The following is a 13,674-nucleotide window of genomic DNA, read 5'->3' as shown; positions in this document are numbered from 1 at the left end:
TATATTTTGTATTGTACTGTTTGGACAATTTAAAAATACACAAACAAAACAGATAATATATGATAAACAGTGCAGGAAGAGGCAGATTATGTGGGCTAATCTTAACAGACTAAATAATGTTTACAAAAACAGCCATTAAAGTCAAAAAGTGGAGATCTCTGTTGTAAATGTATTAAGGATTTTGAGATTACATTTTGGCTTTGGTCTTTGTTCATCATATAATAACTGTTTATCATGTTATCAATTATGGTTTGGATAAATCTTCACATGGAGATGGGCGGTGTGTGAATGGAAGAGTGAGTGAGAGGGACGCTGTATTTGTTTACTGACCCCACACTTTCAAAAGCAATTACAATTATTTTCACGCAGATTTTGATCTAACTTTAACCTGAAGTCGCTACACAAACAAAGGCTTAAATTGCACTGCTCCTTAAATAGTAAAAGTGTAAATAACAATCACTTCTTTTGCTTTGAAAAAGTGTCACTTGTTGCATTATCTGCAGAGGAAAAATGTCTTATCAAAAACACATTTGCGTTTTTATCATTCCCAGTTTTCACTTTCCTTTTGCTTCACGGTATCACATTCAGCTTCGGCAGTTCCAGACTTCTCTCATTGTTTGTTGTCTCCATATAATTTGACAAGAATGACTTATCTGACTGACTAAAGTATCAGAGTAAAGGATGTACGAGTGATTTAGAGAAGTGCGTCACGCAAGCAATTAGTTTTTCCCTGTACTCCAGGGGGACTGCATTCACACAGCAACGGCTCGACGGCTGCAATTATCATCTTGTGACTTGATCTTCCCACATACATTTTTAATAAACCCTATACCAAATATAGCATTGTTGTTTCTCCCCCCCAACGCTTAATGTATTGACAAACAGTATAGCACATCCTAGTCATAAAAGTAGTTTACACACATTTTTCAGTTTAAAAAAAACAATTCTGTGACTGTAATTTCTCTGATTGAGCCTTTTATTTTTTTAGATTCACTGATTTCTTTTGTCAACCTTTCACATATTGTAATGCCTTGCGACACACAGGCACATTTGTATATCTTTTAGCCAAATGTATCATATCAAAGCTCAGTTTGCATGACATTAAAGGAGCATGCTTTTCTTTTTTATGGCCAAATCTAGACATTTTGTCATAGATTATGCTTGATGACTATGAATCCTTTTCCTTGCCATTTTAAAGGAGTCAACATATTGCTCATAAAATAACAAAGCACAGTAAACGTATGAATAATGACTTGCACTCACATTAACTGGTCAGTGCGCATGCTGAGCAGTGAGCTCATGCACGCTAATGAAATTTCCTGCTGCAGGTTTCATTATAGCGCCACACGACTGATATAAATGGCAGCACGGGGACATTTTCGACCCCATCTGATTCTATCTCAGTGTTATCAGCCTCCTTGTTGTATTTCTGGGTGAAGGACACAGTAAAAGGCTGCAGACGGTCATTGATCTGACGCCTTTGACTCGAAAATGCAATTAGAGGCTGGCCACGACTTCGTGGGTGGTTATCACAAGGCACGTTGCCACACATTCAGATGTCTAAATCAGGATACACACAGGAATGATTCATTCCTAATTACTCAGGCCTGATTCCACCGACTTCATCGTCATCGATCCTGTGCAGCCATGAAGTGTTTCTTTTCAATATATGTCAGTTTTTCTTCTTTTTTTATCCCAGTTTTTTTGCATTTAATTGGTGTGAAAGCATTGCCCCCTGATGTGGACAGTGGGCGTCCTCGCTGAAAGTGAATGATGAGACTTTGAATGGTGTGATATGTTGATAAATTAGTTGCACTGACTGTGAGATTTCAACTTTTGGACAAAATATTCATCCGTGCCCTTTTAAATCCACCCCCTCAGTTTGTAATTATATTTCAGCTATGATGAGGATTTTAAAATGTCACGTCATATCATTTTATTGTTCTCATTGCTAACATTTCTGCTGAATACTGTTCTCTGTGGCGTTTCCGCATAGTTGCTTTTAGCATTGTGTGTATCTTTGTAGTTTTTTTGTGTCTATTTGTAATGTCATTTTAGTCATTTGGCCCTTCTTTGTTGTATTTTGTGTCTCTTTGTGGTTGTTTGTTACCCTTTGTAGTCGTTCTATGTTATATTCTGTTTGTTTTGTCCCTTTCCACCGTCAGTATGAGTCTCTTTGTGGTCCCTTTGCATTTTTTCTGGATCTTCTTGTTGTTGTTTGGGCCTCTTTGTCCTTTCAGTCTATCTCGTGGTCAATATGCATTTCTTTCTGTGAAAATCTACGTCTTTAAAAAATGTAATTTATCTCATCAAGCTGTTTGTTTATTGGGGTTAAATCCCACCTCTGACTAAGCAGGTACCCAAAGATTAGGATAATATGGTGGCCAATCAGATGTCAGTTAAGCTTAAAACTTTGTCATCCCTCTTGAATCTACAGAGAAATGTGGGAACAGCTAGAGGCTGCAGAAGATGATCTGTCATGCCCTATGGCTGTTCCATTATGCATTGTAGGCAAAATGTCATGAAAAATAATGACTCATGAGTGTTTTTCTATAAATAATCAAAGATATTTACACAAGAGCAGATATACAACTTTGAATAAATATTTGTGTGCATGTGTTTGTTCATGGTAACAGGTGATGAGTGGGAAGTTAAGACAGTTTTGTCTTGTTTGCAGTGTTTAGTACACACTGAATAGTGGGTTATCTCTGTCTCCTTTGCCTGATTAAAAGCAAAAGTTTTGGGACTTGTACTTTCCTATTTTCTCATTAAGAGTTCATCAATACCACTATCATATTCATGTCGAATACGCTAAAGGCTAAATATAAAACGACGACATAGGACGAGTGGCTTAGCATTAAGATTAAAAATCAGGGAACACAGCCAGCTATGGGAGGTATCACAATCAGAAATACTCAGAATCAGAAATACTTGCAACTTATTATAACTTGTAATTTTTTAACGCAGCAAAATACAATACAATATGAAGCATAGAAAAAAAATTGAAATAAAAAAAAGAGACATACAGATAGTTAACAGTGCATTGTAATGGAATATTAAATGAAAATATAATATAAATGTACAATGTAAAGTGTAAGTGTGAAGTGTGTGTTATGTCCAGTTTACAGAGAGACTATGGAGCAGTCAGCCAGAGGGGTAATAGTGTACAGAGTTATTGCAGTGGGCAGGAATGTTCTCCTGTACCTGTCCTTGTGACAGCTGAGCTGGAGCAGTGTGTTGGAGAAGGAGCTCCGCTGTCCATCCAGCTGCAGGTGGAGAGGGTGGGTGGGGTTATCCATGATGGACAGCAGTTTGTTCAGGGTCCTCCTCTCCACCACAGCTTCAAAAGGGTCCAGTTTGATGCCGATTACGAAGCCAGCTTTCTTAATTACTTTAAGTCTGCTGGTGTCACCGGCTCTGATGCTGCCCCCGCAGCAAAGAAGAGTGCTGGTATCAACAGGTTGTCATAAACATGTTATTTTTTGCAACACTGATATAAAAACAAATGTGTTAAAACCTTACTTTGACTTTTTGTGAAGGTTATATGCTGCGGTTCTTGTTGTTTGGGAGTAGTGACCTGGCAACCAGCGTTAACGCAGGAAGATACTTATCGCGCTGAAATGTGCCCCTTCACTTAGCTTACCTCCAAAATCATTACCTTACATTTCATTTAGCTGATGCTTTCATCCAAAGCTTACAATAAGTGCAAATCACCCATGAAGATAAAGAATCAAAACAGCAAGAATCATTTGAGAACATTAGCTTTCAAAGGCCAAACCTTTGTAAGTGCTACTTCATTGACTTCAACTAAGCTGAACCTTTTCTAAGTGCTACACACAGAAGAAGTGGGATTTGTTCCTATTGGCCAAGGTGCGGTCGAAACCGATTGGTTTCAGTCTGAAGCAGAATATTGGTAGATATTCTGCCGTCCTGAATAAATATTCCTTCATTTTGTGAACATGAAAAGGGAAAGTGTTAATAATCCTAACTTCCCACTTCAGGTAAGTCAGCAAACAAGAAATTACCCTAAAAATGTGAAGAAGAAATAGAGTGTTGGGGTGATGAATTACTTTATGGTAATCACTGAAAGTTTAATTGTTTTATTGTTTGTGTTTGAATCCTTACTAACAAAAGAGTAAAACAATAACTTTAAGATGCACAGATTATTATTCATACCGTAGACTATTTGTTATTATGCTGTGTGAATTCAGAGCACACCGTGAGAGATGTTGGCACTGAGCTGTCTCCATGTTTGGGGTCATACCAGGGAGGCACCTGGGCTAAGGTTGCTTGTGTCACTCGCAGGCCTAGCAGGCATCCCTCCCCCCAATAGCAGTACACCTGGCTCCTTTCCTTTGAACTAACTCCAAACCGACAGACCACTGTTAGTCCAGGGGGAGGCTTGGACCTTCATGACAGCTCTTTGTTTCAGGCAAAAAAAATAGGTTGCAAAAGTGTAATTCATTTTTGTCCTCAGTTTTCTCTCTGCCTGCATATGTGCATTTATAATTGCTGTATATTTGAAGACTGAAGCACCACAGAAGTAGGCTCCATTCAGTCGTCAAGGATCTCACACAAAGCAGAGATAAACAGACGGAGAAAAATAAAGCAGAACTAAAGCTTTAAGATGACATGTTTATCTATTCTTAACTTCATCTCCTGAAATGTTAAGCCAGGTATGGGTTGCAGGGTTAGGTTATTCCAGTCCATGAACACAATAAAAGAGGCAAAAAAGAGGTCAAATAAAAACACGCTCTCCTGCACAACATCAGCTGAGCTTGTTGGGAAGCATGTCCCTATTTCACGTCGCTGAATCCACTGAGAGATTCAGATGCAGAATATGTTGGTCCCAATCATTTTGTGAACCAATTAGGGTTTAATTTCAAATGAACTGATTCTCTTTACTGTACGACGTGTTGAGTTATTTTGCCTCTTAATAAAGCTCTACGATTTTTAAGTTAATAGGGGCTTATTCTTATACGAGATGTCCCTAATACATTTTGGGGGATTTCAACTTCTACTACTAGTAATATTCAAATGTTTTGTTGGTTGCCTTTGTTTCTCGGAGGCTCTGAACACAAGCATTGGCAGCGTAGAGGTTTAGATATATCTAAATTCTCAGCTGAGGTGCATGGCACAACGCTGCAAACCGTGTCCTTCAGATTAATTAAAGGCATTCATTTTTAATGATAGAGGTATTCTACAACAAAGTTTTTTGCTGTATTAAATATTTATTATTGAATAAATAACATTGTCCAAAAGGTTCGGCATGTTTTATGCATGTTAGTTTTCCTGAGGGGTTAGAAAATGTTCCACAAAATGAAATCTCAAACTTGAAAACCACATATCTAACCAAGACAACAAATAATCAGGTGTGCAGGTCCAGTGTAGCCTGAATACTTATTAGAGGAGAGTTCTGCTTTTTAGGGTTTTCTACTTGCTCCCATCAATATTTCCAACGAATTTCCCATGTGGCTCCAGCAGCAAGGTAAAAGCCCAGTCTGTAAAATGGCAACACTTTAGGAAACGTGTCTTCGTTTGTTTTTCACCACTGATGTTTGGTCTCTATGTTGCAATTATTTCAAGGATGTTGTTTCTCACATTTTCTTTGGGTACTTAATTACGGTAAAAATAATAAATATAACATAGGCTACTTCCATTTAAATTGAATGAATCCCAAGTTGTTGGATCATATCTACCGGTCACATTCACACTGTCTTCTGCCAATCTTGTTGACGTGTTGGCTGGAAAATATCCGGAGATGTTTTGGAGAGTTCTGCAGGAGATGTTTCGACACGTTTTCACTTGTCAGAATTGTCCTCCTCCTGTCATACTAAAACACATTTTGTCACACACTGCTGTAGGTGACTGGGCTAGCTAAACAGTGTCAGGGCTAGCGGAGAATCATATGGTTAGAAACAACCCATTCCCAACCCAACCCACAGAAAAAAGAAAGAAGTCTGAGAAAAAAGTCAACATTCAGAATTTCATCTCTGAAAAATAGGTTCACTTTTGGTCCGTTACATAAAGAAATTCACTTGAGCCCTTTATCCTCTTTCATAGGTTCTCATGTAAGCAAATCAGTTGTCGATTGCATGGATGTCTCATTTTACCCGATTCGGAAAACTTTTTCCTCTGGTTCACCTCAAGACAGTTTTCGAAAAATCCAAAGATACTGATTTAAGGGATAAAGATTGAATAAGAACACTGGATCAGTAACACAATGATCAGTAACTCAAACCTACGTTATTTAGGATCGCCAATCTTGGAAAGAACACATAAGAGTAAAAGTGTCGCCTACCCTTGCAGGTTCAACAGAACGAATAATAGGGTCAGGCAGATGTCAATCAAGCACAATCTGTCCATTGAGCCGTCGGAGAAGAGAAAACATCTGGTCGTGTGTGTGTGTGTGTGTGTGTGTGTGTAGGACCTTTAAGCTATTAACTATAAACTGCATAAATTCATATTACTGCTAATGATTTAACTGCTCTAACCTTGAAATGTTCATTAAATCAAACATCATAATTGAAATATTAATAATGCGATTTTTTTTTTTCCATTACCCTTTTCAATATATTAACATTCTCCTTTTCATGTTTTTAATTGGTATTCCTTGGGAATTTACCTTTATATCATGGATTGAGAGTCTTAATGCATAGAGAAAATCGTTAGAAGGCTTACGATGTCAACGCTGTGTTTACAGGTTGTTGCGTTGCTGGACGGAAACAGTTAAAAAAATCCAGAAGGCCGTGTTCCATTTCCCTTAATCTCAACGCTATCAGAAGCAAAGTTGACTCTCTCACGGTACTTAACTTTTCTAATAATTGGTTAAAAAACGACGATAAAAGGTAGAGTTTAGGACAGAGGATCGATCTGCAGAATCAGATGCCATGTTGGGGGGGCGGCGGGTGAGAGGAACATTGTTCACTCATGGTTCATTAGGTTTTCGGGAGGTGTTTTTCTCCCCTTTAGGCATCCTCCACGCTAACTAATGCTTTTCTTCTTTTTTACTACCTGCAATTAGCCTTGTACATTAAAGTGCTTGCTGATGTCTGACTAATGGCGAGTATCTATCACAGCCTGCATAGCGGGAGGGTCTGTTTTCAACTAAGAGCATGCTGCGTCATGTGTTTCTAGAAACACCCCATTTATTTATGCAAATCAATCAAAACATGTAACTCGTTTCCTGTCTTATTGCCCTCTTGTAGTGTGCTGGGATTTAGCTGCCACTGGTTTACATCTAGCACAAACTAATGTGTCTCTCACCTAAAGAGCTGGGGGGGGGGGGGACTCCCACTGATTAACTACAGTTTATTTAATCTTTATTTTGAGGTTCCCGTTTCTCAATAGTATATTTAGAAAAGATTAATGGCTCGATTTGGTTTTAGTTGATGAATATTTTAAGACACCCAAATCAGGCACTTTGCTTCACTTCAGGATTATTTGAAAAAAAATCAAAACATTAGTATTTATAAAAAGAACACACCGATTTTTAAACATTTCGCAACCCCTATGTCTTTTTGCAAGGAGAATTCTCCCAATGTATTCACAATTAGTCTTCATTGACTTTTGGAGCTAACTAGACATGTATTATTTATTAAAGAGGCCCAATTATGCTCTTTGGGGTTCACCCTTTCCTGTAGTGTGTTATATAGGTTTCTTTTGCATGGTCTCAAAAGGCTGAAATCCCCAAATGTAATGCCAGAGGGAGTTTCTCTCCCACGCACTCCAAGAAATTGACCCAGAACAATATTGTCAAGAACACAGAACAATACAGGATCAACTAAAGCTTCGGAGTGACTGTGGTTCAATGTTGCAGTCAGTGCCTTTTTACTGAAGTTACTTTTCCACTGAGCACTAAAACCTCTCCAACTGTATTACTTAACCTATCAATCCACCTTAAATAGAAATGTTGTAGGTTGGTCTTGATGGGTGGACCAGACCATAAATGTACCATAAATGTATGTTTAAAAACGATATTATCTAAGCACCTGGTTTGTTCTAATTCTTGCTGTAACAACATGTTTCATAGTTGGATGGAAGGAAAAAGATGAATGGGATTTGCCTGAAATGTTCCTGAATATTATATTTTACTTTAAAGGATTTAAGTATACGAGAAAAAAAACAAAAACATGATATATTATCTCATTTATTATTTACAAAGCCTCCTGCTGGCCTGATTTTGAGTCATATAATTACTTAACCGCTGCTTTAAATGAATAACTGACTCATGTCTGAAGAACAGTTTAAAGGTTCAGTGGTCTTGTTTGTGAAATAGGAGAAAATGTAATATCTCTCCCACCTGTTTCCCTGATATAAGTGGCATAATGTGAAGGAGTAAGATGATACTTAAACACACAGAGAGTCACGTTGCGGCGTCTTCATCCCCAAACGTATGAAGTGTGTTCTGCGATGCTGAAATGAAGCTGTTATAAGAGCTGATTGATTATTCATGAATGTTCTCTGGATTATGTCAAAAGCATTCCCTCCTTTTTTCCACAAGAAAAACTATCTGGGACACACAGGCTACAGTAGAGAATCACAAACCTGCTTATGCTCAGTTTGATATAGACGTCTTTTCGGGGGAAAAAAATGGTTATTATGACAAAGAATCCTTCTGCATCACAAAGCCAGTAACTGTGAGCAATGACATTTCATAGGAACCTCTCATGTTGCGCCCTGAGACAAGAGACATGGCACCAAACATTGCACTGTAGACATAACACTTCAAATAAGAGGGGAGAGGTGTGTTTTTAGGACATTGCTTAAATTCAACGGTGCCCATGATCATGAGACTTCTGATTTCCACTTTAAGGCGTTAATTATGGTCTGATTCTGGAGGAGCAGCCTCCTGCAATCAGCAGTGCTGAGACCGAGAGTGAATTGGCCCATATAACAGCTAAGCCTCATTAGCCACAGCCTCAAACCTGCGAGTGACTGGAGAGGCTGAGAAACACAGATTTGTGCTGGTGACAATGAGACAACAGAGACCCACCAGAGCCACAGCGGGTATGGCATATAATTGGACATGTCCCAATTCCCCGATAGACTTTTCCTGATGGCCTTCTCAACACTTGGAGAAACAGTGTCCCTGTTCAAAGTGGACCTATGTGATTCTTGACCTCCACGCTCCACAGAGGGGAATGAAAGTGTCGCCTTTATTTTCCACCATCTCTGGGTGACTGAATGAGGCATGTAGAGAGCTACTGTAAAAATAATCTCATTGTTATCGCTTAAAAAGGTGGAATTAGCACAAGTCATAAATGTTTACTTGTCATTGTCTTTGTTTGTGCAGTCGAGATAAATATATGTTATATATTGCACATGAATAATTTCTTTAAATAAATATTAAATATTCACATTTTAATAGAGAACAACAGTGATATAATAATAATAATAATAATAATAATAATAGTTATTATAATAATAATTAGTATTATTATTATCATTATTATAATAATAATAATAATAATAATAATAATAATAATAATAGTTATTATAATAATAATAATAATAATACTAATTATTATTATTATTATTATTATTATAATAATAATTTAGTAATAATATTTAATTTAAACATTATTTTATTTATTATTTAATTAGTTATTATTATATAATAGATATCTTTTATTCACTCTTATGTATATATTTATTTATGTGTGTTCATGTTTACTTTTTTATAATGTCCTTTTAATTCATGTGCAATTCCTTGTTTGCATACTGCTGTGACAAAACTATTTCTCCTATTTGGGATCAATAAAGTAAATCTAATCTAAATCTATGTGGTTCAAAGTGAGAACTGACAGTGAGACTTCACATAACAACGGCTATTTTGCTGCTTATTTATCACAAAATGTTTCAGTATGTGATTCCCCAGGACCTGCTTACTACTATATTTGATTGTCTTTTTATCTCATCACAAAACTATGGGCAACAAAATGCTGCTAAATGAAAATAACTCTGTGAAGGCTTTTCCCTAGATTTCAGATCCAGGCTGCAGGGATTTGCTCCCTTTCAGCCAAGAGCATGAGTGGGTTCAGCCACTGATGTTGGGCGACAAGGCCTGAATCACTGAGTCCACTTCATCCAGATTGGTAATGTCACCGATAACCCCTTGCTATACTGCAGCCTCTCGGCGTTACTATATAAATTTGAGGCACTTGAAGCATTTTAAAGGACATAATTGATAAACTGAAGCCTACTACATCAAGCCCTTTTAGATGTTTAGCCTGCCTAATTTTTGAAGTGCTTTTCAACAGTATTGTTCCGCTATTTCATATTTTTTAAATATCCACTGGCTGTTTTCCCTCTTACAATAAGCACATAGGCATGCACTATGCACTTATAATAAACATAGCCGTGGCCCTCTGGGTTTGAACAGGTTCAGATTCTCAATCTTTGTTGACTTTAAGATGGTTTATTTTGAATGTAATGCGTACGTTTGAGTAATTGTAATATCTAAGATACATTTCAATCATGTTTCTGTTCGTGTCACAGCCTAAAGCCTGCCTCCGTAGAACCGACAGGATCTTTTACTCACAGCTGATGGTAATTGTTTGATCATAAAGGGTGCATGTAAATGGTCTGCAAAGCTGAAATCCCAAAGTTCCTCTCCGACATACTCCCCCCTTTCTTGAAATCACTATGAAACACTTGTGCCTCTATTTGCTAGCACTCCAACACCAGAGCCGGCCAGCTAACCAATCAGAGCAGACTGGACTCTGGTTTCAGACAGCGGGTGAAAAGAGGTGCTGCAGCACAGGCAGTATGAGAAAAACAAAGAGCTTTTTGGACACTAAAGCATGGAGAGATGACACAGTAGAGACACTAAATACAAATATGAACCTTTAAATGAGCACAAAAGGACCCGTTTAAATCTTCTTGATTCTAGCCCTGCCTTCCACATTTGATCACTCTTTTCTATTGGATTACATTAAAGGGTGTAAGCATTATTCAATCTGCTCTGGACACCAAGTCTCCAAAGACCTTTCTATAACGGCAATAAACACAAGTTAAGAAGGCAATATTCATCAGGTACTATCCTAACCTTGTCCGACCAAATGAAATGCAAATAACTATCTTGTCTCCTCTACAATCATTACCTGTTTTATAAGACAGAAACACACTTGTTATTTTGAACCGTGACATTTAATTTAAAGAGCAGGTTGCAAGAGTATTTCTATAATGTTTATATCTGCTGAGAGGCATTTCAGAAACCCTGTATATTCTCTTTCTCTCTTTACCAGATCTCAAGAAGGTCATTCATGCTTTTTATTCATCTTGGCTAGATAATTGCAATTCTTTATATTCAAGGTAAAGAAAATGGGAAAATAAACGATATGCAGCTGCTCTGCTTATACCAAATGCTGGAGGACAAGATCGCATCGGCCCTCTTTCAGCCTCCCTTCACTGGTTTAACAGCACGTTTTAAAATGGATTTTAAGATTTAACTGATTACTTCAAAAACATTTCATGGTTCAGCTCCCATTCACATCGTTGATCTGCTGCCCCACTATGAGCAAGAGTGCAGCCTCAAACGCTCAGGCTCGCCTCCGCTGGCTTAAAGCTGTCAGGGCTTATGCATTCAGTGCTCTTCGGCTCTGGAAGTCCCTGCAGAATCACGCACATGTTTTGCACATCATCTTATTTCCAACATATTGTATTTTGCCGATGTTATTGCCTCCTTTTTTATATATAACGTAATGTTAGGTTGTTCCATTTGAACATGTAAAGCCCTTTGTAATTTATATTTGAAACAAGCTGTATTTATGTTAGTTTTATGAATATTATAAAGTTGCTGGATAGGGATGAAGTCAGGGCTCTGTTCATATTAAACTGGGCACTTTTTTTATTGACCTAGATTGTTGTAGACAGATTTCTATTAAATGAAGCATGCTATTGTCTAAATTGTAATTTTGAGTTGTATAGCTACTATAGGGATATCTGTAGGGCGGTGGTGGCAAAGTCCATAGGGGCTTGGCTTGGGAACTGGAAGGTCACCAGTTCAAGTCCCCGAAAGACCAAGTTGTTACCGTGGTGTCCCTGAGCAAGGCTCCGTTCCCTACACTGCTCCCCGGGTGCTGTAAATAATGGCAGCCCACTGCTCCTAGTACTAGGATGGGTTAAATGCAGAGGACCAATTTCACTGTGTATGCTCTGCTGTGTGCATGTATGTGACTAATAAAGAGGGTTTCATCCTCCGATTCTATCTAAAACCTCCCCAAAACCCATCTTGTTCCTTAGGCTGGTTTATTTTTTGTCAAAGGAACTAAAAATATATTCAGTTGTGTGTTAATGTATATAAAATACAAACTGGCGCGTGAACTGAGGCTGGAGATCTGGATCTTCTCTGGGATCTGCTTGTCACCCTTGGCTTTGCTGCCATATTTGTGTGACATTTGTTTAGCATGTGACATAATCACATAATGCTGTTACCGATCAAACACAGGTGTAAGTCCAGGAGTGTTACACTTTGTTTTTTTGATCATTTTTCTTGGCTAAACATCCAAGCTTTACCTAGCACTGCCGAAGCTAAATGTTCAACGACTGTCCCAAATCATAAATAACAATTATATTGTCTTTGTTATGCACATGTTTTATTTGAAAGTAACACATCAAGGGATCAAATTTACAGTAAAATCAAAGGCATTCTGTGTCCATGTGACTGGAATGCATGACAGTTCCTTCTGTTCTCTCCCCCCCCCCCCCCTGGTCATGCAATAGCACATCCAGTTTGCATACATTAGTCAAAGCATTGATGTGGATTTATGCAACACTTTGATGTGTTTGTTTGTAATCCACTGTCCCTTTCTTTGAAATCGTAGGGCTCCGGCTGAATGATAAACAAAGTGGTAGATAGAAGTTAATGACACCACAAGAAAAGCTGGACTTACATGAGACGAAGAATGCCTCAGCATGTAGAAAGGGAGGTCTGTCGATTGCTTTTCCTTGGCTTCCCAGATGTTTAATCTGAATTTGGTCAATCAAATTCAAGCAACTTCAATACATTTATTGAAAGTTTCTAAACGTGAGGTTTTTATTTAGAATTTTTAAACACTGAAAAAAAAATGTGAAAAATGTGTTCTTGCTAATTAACAATTAAAGTGATAACAATAATAATAATAATAATAATAATAATAATAATAATAATAATAATGATAATAATAATAATAATAATAATAATAATAATAATAATAATAATAATAATAATAATAATAATAATTCAGATACTTAATTTCAATACATAATGATTTGTTGCTCGGAACTCAATGGCTTTTACGTTTTCAAATAAGAGGATTTACTTCCTAGTGTTAGAGGTGGGCTGCCATATGAAGGCGCCCGGGGAGCAGTGTAGGGAAACCACGGTAGACTTGGTCTTGGTATTTCGGGGACTTGAACTGGTGACCTTCCAGTTCCCACTTCGCCACCAGTGCCTTATTTAATAAGGTTAGCATGTGGTTAGGATAAGGTAAATAAACCTTGTTTTGTTTTAGGTACATTGTGTTACATTTTATCGCGCTAAACTCTCCATATTTGCATTTTAAGATACGATTATCACACAACATTTTAATCACTTGGAAATGAGGATGTCTGTCCAACATTTACAACTGACTGATAAGCAGTCATGACTTTTATAATATGTCAGCTCATATGCAAAAACCTGTCTTGAAA

Source organism: Eleginops maclovinus, chromosome 2, assembly GCF_036324505.1.
Source record: "Eleginops maclovinus isolate JMC-PN-2008 ecotype Puerto Natales chromosome 2, JC_Emac_rtc_rv5, whole genome shotgun sequence".
In the NCBI taxonomy this organism is placed as follows: domain Eukaryota; kingdom Metazoa; phylum Chordata; class Actinopteri; order Perciformes; family Eleginopidae; genus Eleginops; species Eleginops maclovinus.
The sequence above is the reverse complement of the archived record's forward strand: the minus strand, read 5'-3'. Positions refer to the sequence as shown.